The sequence below is a fragment of the Chrysochloris asiatica genome, unplaced genomic scaffold (genome assembly GCF_000296735.1).
Source record: "Chrysochloris asiatica unplaced genomic scaffold, ChrAsi1.0 scaffold00014, whole genome shotgun sequence".
NCBI lineage: Eukaryota > Metazoa > Chordata > Mammalia > Afrosoricida > Chrysochloridae > Chrysochloris > Chrysochloris asiatica.
The window spans coordinates 26,128,237-26,141,271 of record NW_006408532.1 but is presented as its reverse complement, the minus strand read 5'-3'; positions in this window follow the sequence as shown (position 1 = coordinate 26,141,271).

Below are 13,035 nucleotides of genomic sequence, written 5' to 3'. Positions count from 1 at the left end.
CAAGCCATGGTATTTTCAATAACCTCATATGCATGCAAAAGCTGGACAGTGAATAAGGAAGACCATAGAAGAATTGATGCCTTTGAGTTATGGTGATGGAGGATAATATTGAAAGTGCCATGGGCTGCCAAAAGAACCAATAGATCCATTTTGGAAGAAGTGCAGCCATAGTGTTCCTTGGAGGCTCTCATACTTCAGACATATTGTCAAGAGGGACCAGTCACTGGAGAAGGATATCATGTTTAGTAAGGTGGAGGGTCAGAGAAAAAGAGGAAGACCCCCAATGAGATGGACTGGCCAAATGGCAGCATCGATGAACTCAAGCGTGGCAATAGTTGTGAGCTTGGCCCAGGATCGGGCAGTGTTTCATTCTGCTGTGCATGAAAGGTCACTATGGGTCGGTACTGACTCAATGATGCCTAACAACAGCAGTGGTTACTAATCAGGCTGCTAATCCCCTGATCAGCAGTTCGAAACTACCAATAGTCCCACGGGACAAAGATGAGGCTTTCTGTTCCCATAAAGATTAACAGCCTCAGAAACTCTATACCGGGTTGCTATGAGTCTGAAGTGACTCCACGATATATTAACAACAACCACCACCAATCTAGGTATCAACTGATGGTAATGACTTTAGGTGAACACTCCTTGGCATACTAGCATTTTTTAAAATGTTTCTTTGAAAGAAAATTGAGTATTGTTGTCACCACCTCTGGGATGGGTGGGAGGGTATCTTATAAACAGTCGTCACTGTTTGTTATGGATTAAATTTTTTTCCCAAAAAGTTTATGTTGAAGTAACTATATATGTGACCTTTATTGGAAATAGAGTTCCTCAGGATGTCAACAGTTAACATGAGGTCATACTAATATAAGATGAGTCCTAATCCAACCTGAGAGGAATCCTATAAAAGAGAAGAAGAGACAAAGACACAAGAGAAGGTAGCTTTGCGAAACTGCATCTACAAGGAATGTGTGGATCTACCAGAAGCTGGAATAACAAGGAAGGCTCTTTCCTGAGAGAGTATGGCCCTCCCAACCTCCTAAATTTGGACCCCTAACCTCTAGAGCTGAGAGCTAATAAATTTCTGTTCTTATAAGCTACAGGTTTTGTGGTGTTTTGCTACCACTGCCTTAGGAAATTAATGCACTCCTCTTCTTTAATCCTCCCCTCCCTTATAAGGAATATTCTACCTCTGTGTAGTAAATGAATCTGGCCTTAATGATACTTCCAGCAGGGCTTCAGATAGTTTTTTTTCTTAGTTCAGTCATAACAACGAAAGGAAACTGGAACAGGTCCAAAGTTGTATAATGTGGGTGAACTGGAATAATACCCAGAATAGGAAAAATTACAAGTTCACACCCTGCAAGAAACCTAAACTCCCTCCTAGAAAACAAGGTCAGGGTTTTGTTGCATAACAATCAAATCTCTTGATAGGCAGAGTCAGAACCAATGGTGCCCAGCTCAAAGATGGAGGCCAACTGTGTGCCTTTGCAGTCCTGGCAATAATCCAGTTCTCCAATCAGACTCCTGGTTCACTATCTCTTCCTAAACTTTCATTCCAGTACTTCAACCCATCATGCTTCCCATTCAGGCCATCGTTCTTCTTCACTTGAATTTAGAAAGTTAGAATCTGTTCCAAATTTAATTCATCATCCATGACTTAGTTTATACAAACATGTTTGAACTCCTGGCTTTCAACACTGTGCCAGTTAAGTATAAAATATTTGGAATCATGATTTTCAGTTAGCTGTCATGATATCTTCTGGTTGCAAATTTTTCAGATGTATGAAATTCAAGTCTCCAGCCAATACATTAGAAATTTCCAGCAAATCAAAAAGCTTACGTGAAGAATTCCAAATCAGTGTCTATTACCAGGAATCTTAATCCTTACTCTGTGGAGTTTGCTGCAATTCTTGAAGGGGAGCAGTACTGGCAATAGAACCCTTTCTCCCACACCTTCCAAGCCCTTCAACTAAGGAGACAGTGAGATTTCAGATCAGTTAGGAATAGTTCTTCATCTTGAAATACTACCTGGATTTTTTTAAATTTAATGTTTATTATTTTCCTTAGGTGGTTGCACGCAGTTCTCAATCACCCACCTAATATACCAAGGGGGCAGGGTCTGATTTGTCTTTCATAATAGTAGAATTTCACTAAATGCTTGCTGAATGAATACATAAATGAATAACTAAATGCAAGTTTAAACGATTGGTTGTTGCTTATGGTATTAATGAAAAAGAAAAGATACTCACCAATTTAAAATTAATCTTCAAACTATGTCAATTACAGCATAGAACGATTGCAGGAATGACTCCCTGTAGTAAGAACACTTGAGCTTGGTCAGGTTATAGCCATCAAGCACTAATAACTAATTAGATAATTTGAGAATTAATTGTTCTTGTCCAAATGTTTCCAGTCATAGTTACAAATTTCCACATAATGTATATATTTTTTTAACTTTTATTTTGAATTGAGTGAAGGTTTACATAGATGACCATTCATTTTATATTCAACAAATCATATACATTGTTTCATCCTAATGATTGAAATCCCTTCCATGCAACAACAGTTATCCTTCTTCCTCCCTGTGACTCCTATCTCCATTCCACCCAACTTCCCACTGTTTCTCAACTTTGTCCTTTGGTAAATAATGTGTCTTTGATATTGAAAGATTGACAACTCCGTGGTGAGCACACCTTACAAGTATTATTGCCCTGCCTTTATAAGGACACTATGTAAGGACCATCATGTTTACAAATCATGCTGCAAACCACAAGGTCAGCAGTTCAAAACTATCAGCTGTTCTGCGGGAGAAAGATGAGGCTTTCTGCTCCCGTAAAGATTTACAGCCTCGGAAACCCTGTACAGGGTCGCTATGAGTCAAAACCAACTCCACGGCACATAACCACCACCACCATATACCCATGTACTGCTTGGCTGAAAATAGGGCCATGAGGGTGTGTTCTGTTCCAGACCTCAAGTGCAATTGAGGGCCATAGTCTGTTTCCTCCAGTCGCTTTCTGACCAGTGAGCCTTAAAAAAAAAAACTTTTTTTGAAATTTTTGAGTTCTGTTCGAAAGAAGTACAAAGTAGGATGGAGAATTTTCTCTCACTCTACTCAGGATCTTCTAATGTGATCCCGTTCCAAGCAATGGTGGAGGTAGCCAGGTACCATCTAGCTCTTCTTGTCTGAGAGTCATGGTGGCTGATGCTCATCTGCTCAATTGGTCCATTGGACTAGTTTGATTCCAAGCACTTTCCATTTTCATCACTCTTCTTTCTTCCACACATGGAGAGATCAATAGTTACACTTTTAACCTCCCAGTCGATACTCACCAAAGTAGGTTGGAGAACATTGTCTTGTGGACTGTGTTATGCCAATTTACTATGGTGTCCCTTGAGAAGATGGTCCTGAGCGCCCAGCCCAGAAACTCATTGCCTTAAGATGTTTGATTATACCTAAGAAGTTTTCATCATTTTGTTCACCGTATGCTCCACCATAATCATAGGTGTGCTTGCAGCACAGGTTAATGTTGTTGTTGTTGTTGTTGTTGTTATTGTTGTTAGGTGCCATCAAGTCAGTACCGACTCATAGTGACCTTATGCACAACAGAACGAAATACTGCCCGATCCTGAGCCAACCTCACTACTGTTGCCATGCTTGAGTCCATCAATGCTGCCACTTGGCTAATCCATCTCTTTGGGGGTCTTCCTCTTTTTCTCTGACCCTCTACCTTACCAAACATGATATCCTTCTCCAGTGACTGGTCCCACCTGACAATATGTCCGTAGTATGAAAGATGAAGTTTGGCTATCTTGGCCTCCAAGGAGAACTTTGGCTGCACTGCTTCCAAAACAGATCTATTGGTTCTTTTGGCAGCCCATGGCACTTTCAATATTCTCCTCCATGTACAAATATCCTCTTTCAAACCCTTACATATTTGAGGGTATACTCCCACACTCCCTCTCGTAACCATTAAACCTGTGTATCTGTCCATGTATCTACCCACAGAACACTGTTGTTCCAGAGTTGTGTATATAACACTATTTACCTCTATCACTATTAACCATTGCATTCCTCCCTGTCTTTACCTGTCTTCATTATTCTTCTGCCAACCTCTCTCTTCTTGGATATGACACTTCCTTCACCCGAGTTAACATGTGTCTGCCCTCTAGCCAGTAGATTAGTCTCCCTTCCCTGTTTCTTATAGTATGAAACCCTTTTTCTTGAGTTTTTACAATAGTGGTCCCATGCAATTTTCATCCTTTTGTGATTGAGAAGTCCATTCCTGATGTGGCATTGTAGGATAAGCACTGGACTGCTAACCACAAGGTCAGCAGCACAAACCCACCAGCAACTTCTTGGAAAGCCCTATAAGGGATTGCTATGAGTTAGAGCTGACTTGGCAGCATTTAACAAACATAATGTCCTTCAGGTTCATCCATGTTATGAGGTATTTCACAGATTCATCACTATTCTTCAGTGTTACAGAGTATTCCATTGTGTGTATGTACCAAAGTTTGTTTATTCATTCTTCCTCTGATGGGCATTTAGGCTGTCTCCATCTTTTGTAGTGACTAGTGCTGCGATGAACATCAGTGTGCATATATCTACTCATGTCCTGGCTCTTATTTCTTGTGGATATATATCAAACAGGTTGCTTGGTCATAATATTTCTATTTCCAGCTTTCTGACAAAGTGTCGTACTGTTTTCAACAGTGGCTCTACCACTTTGCAGTCTGACCAGCAATGTAGGAGGGTCCCAGTCTTTTCATACCCTCGCCAGCATTTGTTATTTTTCTGTTTGTTTGTTTAACTTTACTATTAATGCTGGGGTGAGATATCTCATTGTTGTTTGTATTTGCATCTCTCTAACCACAAGATCAGCAGTTCGAAACTACATGCAGTTCCGCGGAAGAAAGATGAGGCTTTCTGCTCCTGTAAAAATTTATAGCCTCGGAAATCCTGTACAGGGTCACTATGAGTCAGAACTGACTCCATGGCACATAACAACAACAATAACAACTGAGTTCTTGTGTGGCGCTGTGGGTTAATGCTCCAGACTGCAAAGCCATTTGAACTGCAAGGCTGGTAGTTCAAGGTCATCAGCTGCTCCTTGGAAACCCTATACAGTGTTGTTATGGGTCAGAAATGACTCAACGGCACTTAACAACAACTGAGTTCTAGTGTGGCACTGTAGGATAAGCCCTGGACCACAAGGTCAGCAGTTCAAACCCAGCAAGAGCTCCTCAGAAACCCTAAGCAGGATTGCTATGAGCCAGAACTGACTCAATGGCACTTAAAAACAATAACAACAATGGCTAATGATTGCAAAAATGTCTTCATATGTTCGATGACTGCCTGAATGTCTTCTTTGATGTCCTCTGCCCATTTTTAAATTGAGTTGTTTGTCTTTTTCTTGTAGAAATTATTCCCTTATCTGATATGCCATGGCAAAAAAGTTTTCTCAGTCTGTGGTCTCTTTTTAACTTTTTTAGCAAAACCTTTTGATGCCCATAAGTGTACCATTTTAGGAGGTCCCAGTCATCTATTTTGTCTTCTAATGTGGCACTGCAGGGTAATGTGCTGGACTACAGGGTCTGTTTGAGCCACAAGGTAAGCAGTTCAAAACTACGAGCTGCTTTTCAGAAACCATATACAGGGTCACTATGAGTCAGAACAGACTCGATGACATTTAACGGCAACAAAAATATATATTTTTAGTTACATTTGACAGTGTATTTATGCCATATATTAAAGTCCCTAAGTCTGTCCCTGTTTTTTCTCTAATGATATTTATAGTTCTAGATATATTTTTTTAAGTTTTTATTGTGGGTTTACATGGGAGATCACATTCATCCTATCGTATTTTGTTTCATTACAATGATTACAATTCCCTCCATGCATCATCAAACAACTAAAGGGTACACCCCACAGGCCTTCCCCCTGGCTATCAGCACGCAGCCCCTTTCCCTCCCTGAGTCCAGTGTCCCTAACTGCTCCATCTGCCCACATCATTGTCTCTGCCTCCGTTTCTGGCATCACTGCTTCTCTGGGTAGGGTCCTGCACTCCACTCTTCTCATTTGGGACCTCTACTCCTGGACTGCAAAATCAATCACTCTCCTACTTTTGTTACAAAACATCTACCTTTACATTTCCAACCCTCACAGTCAGTACTGATAGCAATTATTCACTATTGTACCACAAGAGTCTTATCCCCATCTCCTTTCATTAGCCCTGTCCCAACAGATTTTACACTTAGTTCATTTACCTACGTTGAGTTAGGTTTTTATATGGTATGAGATATGGATCTTGTTTCTTTTTTCTGCTAACCAGCACCAATTGTGGAGAGACTACCTAGTTCCCATTGAATGTGTTTTGTCCCTTTGTCAAAGATCAGCTGACTGTATGTGGATGGATTTACTTCTGGGTTCTCAATTCTGTTTCATTGATCTTAAATTGTACTGTTTTGACCACTGTGGCTGTGTAGTAGATTTTGAGATCAGGAAGTGAGAGGCCTCCAACTTGGTTCTTTTCGTTAAATAATGTTTTGCTTATCTGAGGTCTCTTTCCTTTCTGTATAAAGTTAATGATCACTTTTTCCATCTTTTAAATGAATGGAGTTGGAATCTGCATTACATTTATAGGTCACATTGGGTAGTGATATGTTATTCCATTTTGTAAGTCTATCTGGATTTCTTGTAGTAGCGTTGTAGTTTTCTTTGTTTAGGTCTTTTATGTCTCTGGTTAGATACATCTTTTGTATGGCAATTGCAAATAGTACTGTTTTCCTGATTTCCTTTTCAGAGTTGTTTTAATTAGTGTAGATAAATACAACAGCTTTTTGCATATTGATCTTATATCATGCTAGTTTGCTAAATCTTTCAATGAGTTCCAATAATTTTTTGCTCAGTTTTGGGGAATTTCTATTATAGGATCATAACATCTGCAAATAGAGTTTTACTTCTTCTTTGCCAACCTGGATGTCTATAATTTTCTTTTCTTGCCCTGTAGCTCTGGCTAAGACTTCCAACACAATATTGAATAGAAGAAGTAATAAAGGGCATCTTTGTATGGTTCCTGTTCACAAGAGGAATGCTTTCAGTTTCTCTCCATTGAGAATAATGTTGGCTGTTGGATTTGTATATATACTTTTATTTATGTTGATTAATTTTTCTTCTATTATTATTTTGTTGAGTATTTTTTCAGAATTTTTGTCAAATGCCTTTTCTGCATCAATCAATATGATCAAGTGTTTCTTTTCCTTTGTTTTATTTATAATGTGGAATAACATTGATGGTTTTCATAATATTGAACCATTCTTTCATCCCTGTTATGGATTCCACTGGTCATGATGTTTATTTTTTTGATATGTTATTGAATTTTATTCAATAGAATTTCATTGAGAAAATTTTTGTATCTATGTTCATGAGGAGGAGTCCTGGTGTGGCACTGTAGGATAATATGCTGGATTATAAGGTCAGTTTGAACTTTAAGGTCCGTGGTTGAAACTCACCAACCACTCTTAGGGAACCCTATACAGGGTCGCAATGGATCAGAACCAACTTGATGGTACTTAACAACAACAAATGTTCATGAGGGATATTGGTCTATAATCTTTTTTTGTGAAAACTTTGCCTGATTGGTATGAGGATTAAGTTTGTTTCTATGTTATGGAATAGTTTGAATAGAATTTGTACGAGTTCTTCTCTAAATGTTTGGTAGAATTCACCAGTAAACCATCTGGTCCCAGACTTTTTTGTGGGGATTTTGTTAATGAATGACTTGATCAATTTCTTTTGTTATAGGTCTGTTCAAGTTTTCTACTTCATTCCACTTAGTTTAGGTAGGTTTTGTTTTTCAAAATATTTGTCCATTTCTTCCAGATTTTCAAATTTATTGGAATATAGTTCTTCATGGTATTCTGCTATTATCCTTTTTATTCCCATTGATTCTGTTGTGATGTCACCCATATCAGTTCTTATGTATGTCATTTTCATCTTCTTCTCTTTTTTTGTTAGATTTGCCAATCGTTTATCAATTTTATTAGTCTTTCAAATAACCATCTTTTTGTCTCATTGATTATTTCTATTGTTTTCTGGCTTTCTATTTCATTTATTTCTGCTCTAATAATTATTATTTCTTTCCTTCTCCTGATTGCAGGATTACTTTGCTGCTCTTTTTCTAACTGTTGGTTCTGGTTCTTTCTTCTTTTTGGATGTGTGCACTTATTGCTATTAATTGCCCTTTAAGCACTGCTTTTGCTGTATCACAAAGGTTTGGTATGTTGTTTTAATTCTCATTTGATTCTATGGATTATTTTATTTCATTTGCATTTGTTCTATTATCCAGTAGCTTTAAGCAGGTATTATTCAGTTTCCATGTATTTAGTTTTTTCCTTGATCTTCCTATTGTTGATTTCTAAATTTATTGCACTGTGATCTGAAAAGATGCTTTGTGGTATTTTGATGTTTTAAAACTTATTGAAACTTGTTTTATACCTTAATGTATACTCTATTCTGGAGAATCTTCCATGTGCACTGGGAAAGAATGTGTATTATTCTGTTGTTGGGTTGAGTGCTCTGTATAAGGCTGTGAGATCAAGTTGATTGACTGTGTTGTTTAGTTCTTCTGTGTCTTTGTTGAATTTTTCTGGTTGTTCTGTCCTTCATTAAAATCTCCTACTATTATTGTAGCGATGTCTATTTCTTTCTTCAATTCTATTTGAGTTTGACTTATGTATATTGAGGTTCTTTCATTAGGAGCATAGATATTTATGATATTTCTGTCCTCTTCTTCAACTGATCCTAGAATCGTTCAATAATGACCTTCTTTATCTCTTATGTTGCTTTGTCCTTAGATTCCATTTTATCAGATATTAATATTACCACTCCTGCTTGTTTTTTATTGCCATTGGTTGGTTGGTTATGTGCCATGGAGTCGGTTCTACAGGGTTTTCAAGGCTGTAAATCTTTACAGTAGCAGAAATCCTCATCTTTCTCCCACAGAACAGCTGGTAGTTTCGAACTGCTGACCCTGAGGTTAGCAGCCCGATTCATAACCACTATGCTACCAGAGCTCCTTTGATTGCCATTAGCTTGATATATTTTTCCATCCTGTGACTTTTAATCTATTTTTGTCATTGTGTGTAAGGTGTGTTCTTGTAGACAGTATACTGAAGGATCCGATTTTCTTATCTATTCTGCTACTCTCTATCACTTGACTGGTACATTTAATCCATAAACATTCAAGGTAATTATCAATAGGCAGGAATTGATTGCAGCCATTTTGCTGTGTGTTCTTTATGGTGCTGCTGCTTTCTTTGTTCCACATAATTTTCTGTGTTGAGTTCATTTTGTTTGTTTGTTTTGAGGTTACTCTGTAATTTATTAATTTCTTCTCAGTTGAAATCTACCTTACTTCCTCACCATTTGGAAGTTCTATAATTATACTTTCCCCTCTCTTTGCTTTGTAGTTCTCTTCATTATAAATTGATATCTCTGGTTCCCTGTTTTCAGTCTTGTAGATTTTTTACTTTGGATACTTCGCTTTCTGGATTGATTTCTGGATGGTATTGCCATATAAGTCAATTTCAGACTGTTGTCTGATGTTGCTGGTTCTCAGTCCAAAGGACTTCCTTTAGTACTTTTTGTAAAGTTGGCCTGGTTATTACAAATTCCTTTAATTTTTGTTTATCTGGAAATATTCTAATTTTGCCATATATCTGAAAGATGGTTTTGCTGGGTATATGATTCTAGGTTAGTTTTTTTTTTTTTTCTTTCAGAGTTTTGTATATGTTTTCCCATTGCCTATTGCCTGCATGATTTCTGCTGAGATAGTAGATCTAAATCTTATTGAGTCTCCTTTGTAGGTAACTTTTTGGTTTTCCCAAGTTGCTCTCAGGATTCTTTCCTTGTCTTTGATATTAGAGAGTTTGATCATAAAGTGTTTTGGTGATTTTCTTTTGCAGTCTATCCTGTTTGGAGTTCATTCAACTTCTTGAATGCTTATCTTCTCATCTTTCATGTTAGGGAAGTTTTCTTCCAACAGTTCTTCTATCTTTTCTGTGCTTTTCTTTGTCTCTTCCTGTTCTGGAATTCTGATCACTTGTAAGTTAGTCCTCTTCATAGCATCCCACATGACTCTTTCACTTTCTTCCGTTTTTTATTCTTTTCTCTGATTGTCCTTCTAGTTTACTAGTATTGAAAGATTTACTTTCAAACTCACTAACTCAAGCTTCTATTGATTCAAATCTACTTTTTTGCCCTTTAAATCTATTGTCCTTTTCTGAAATCTTAGTATTAATTTCTGGATTTCTTTTTGTAGGTTTTATGTTTTTCCAATCCTTTATCTATTTTGCTTGTTTGTTCCTATAGTATTTTCTAGAACTCTTCTTTGTTTTCTTCAACCTTTCTGTAAATAATTTGGAGGCATCTAAATATCATTATCTTAAATTCTTTTTTCAGGTAGTTGTAATGTCTTTTTTTCCTCAAAAATATTTTCTAGCTCTGCCTCTTGGTCATTATTTGAGACACTCTGTCTTGTTTGTTCATGTAAATAGAAATTGTCTTTTGCTTACAAAACTTTGTGGTGGTGTTGTATTTGTATTAAATTTATGATTGAATCTTGATGTATTCAACTGCCTCCTAGTGAGTATGATTATGTGATGGAAGGATATGCATTGTTATCTGTTCATGCAGCTCAGTTTAGGATGGGTTGGCTGATGCTGATTGCCATCATAGATCAGATGTATAGTAGCTGTTATTGGCTCTTGCCCCATGAATGGGCTTGTAGAGGAAACGGTTGTGCCTGGGCTCTATGGGCACAGTTGCTGTCCCCTGTCAGGTGAGGAAAAGAAGAGAAAACACAAACAAGAGAGAAGGACAACAAACAAGCAAACAACAGTGAAAAAGAAAATAGTAAAGTAAATAAATCAGGTAACAGCTAGAAAAATAATAAGAAAATCAAAAAGAGAAAAAGGGGAGATGAAAATATAAGTTAAAACCGTGGAAGAAAAAAAAGTAAGAAAAATAACTAAACACAATTAGGGAGAAGGATACGTTAAAGGAAAAGTGATCAGAAAGTAGTAAAGAAAAACTAAGAGGGGAGGGGGACAAAGAAAGAAGTAGCAGCGGTTGGGAATGAGAAGCAGAAAAGAAAAAAAAAAAATGAAAATGGAGATTTGTTGCTGTTATTAAGTGCTGGCAAGTCAGTTCCAATTCATAGCAATTCTGCATAGCATTTCAAAGGAGCCCTATGAACAGCTGACTTTGTGGTTCACAGTCCTATTGCTGATCCTTCCGCTCCGCAAGAAAGGATAAAAAGTAAGGATAAATAAAGAGAGGAAGAAAGAATAAACATAAAAAAAAAAAATTGATAGGAAAAAAATAGGGCATGTACCAGACCCAAAAGGAGAAAAGTCTTGGGTCTTCTGCCAACCAAGGATCTTATACGGTGGGTAGGCAAAGGATGAGACAGTGGCACTCCAACCCTAGATAGAATTCCTGGAGGGCTAAGTGTTGTCTCTTCTGGGCGCTCAATCTGGAAGTAGTTCATACATACACCAAAGCAGCTGGGTGATAAGAGTACTTTCATCCCAGAGGATGGCTGAGGGCGAGGCATCCTGATAGTCCAGAGCAGACAGAACCAGCTCTTCGGGTCTGGAGTAGGCCACACCTGATTCGAGGTGCTAGAGTTGGTACTGCTTGCTCCCCACTCACTTTGATGTGACTCCAATCGCCCAAAGTGCAGGAACTTTGCTGGAAGTGTACACAGGTGGAGACAGTAGTCACCAGCATACTGTGGTATGCAAGAAAAAAAAAAAAATTACACCGATTTCTCTGCCAGTAAGAGGTTTTCTTCTAGGCCATCTACTACCCTCTTGGCTTCATCTTGAGAAAGTTCAAGATGCCCACATTGCACCTGGCTGGCCCATACAGATCACCCACCTCCAATGTTTTCCCTCTATGCATCTGTTTAGCTGCTTTTCCTCATTACAGCTAGTCCAGGGCTGCAGGTTTGGAGCAGGTCTCACCTGGATCCAGGTGCTAGAATTGATGGAGCTAGCTCCCCAGTCACTCTGACGGGGCTCACAACTGTGACACTGACTTCCACGTGCTTGACCACCGGAAGAGTGGGAGCTTGGCTGGAAGTGTAAGTGCATAAGGGCCAGCCCTATCTTTGGTACCAGGGAAGTGTGGTGAGCAAGAAAAAAATGGCACTTTTATCTCCACAATTCAGTATGTTTCTGCAATGCCAATGTGCGTTCATGTCTCTGAAACTTCTCACAAAATTTAGCATGATCAGCAGGCACAGGTCACCAATGGGTCAGCTTTTTATGCCACATCTGCTCAGCTCTCTCTCCTGGTAAGCACTTCTCTCTCCCTTCACCTGAAACTATCTTCTGCATCTGTTTCATTTGGTTTTTCTTATCTTTGTTGTAGAGGGTCTGTATTGTCTTATTACCTCATCTGCCACCTTCTGTCTCTTCTCGATATACTATATTTTAGGATGTTGTAGACTTCTTAATTCAACTTCATACAAATCAACATATTGAATATGCTTTGCCCAAAAGCTAATGGTGAACTGAAAATATCCTTTCACCCACATCTTAAACACCTCCCTTGTCACTGACTATTCTCATACTACGTCTTGCTCTTTGCTTACTTCTCTTCTCTCATCTTCCCGTGTCCAGCAATTAAACAGCCCCAGGAAAACCTTCAGTAAAATTGATTGGCACATTGGCCACAACAATGTGATCAAACATGCCAAGGATCATAAAGATGGCACAGGATTGCACAACATTTCCTCTGTTAAATATATGGTTACCGTGAGTTGAAGCCAATTCAGTGGCAACCTAATACTAACAACAAGAAATGATAAAGTGTAGTTCCTCAGAATATCAGCCTGCATTTCTGGCTCAGTAATAGCCATACAAGGAGCTCTGGTAGCGTAGTGGTTACGAATCGGGCTGTGAACCTTAAGGTCAGCGGTTCGAAACTACCAGCCACTCCGCGGGAGAAAGATGAGG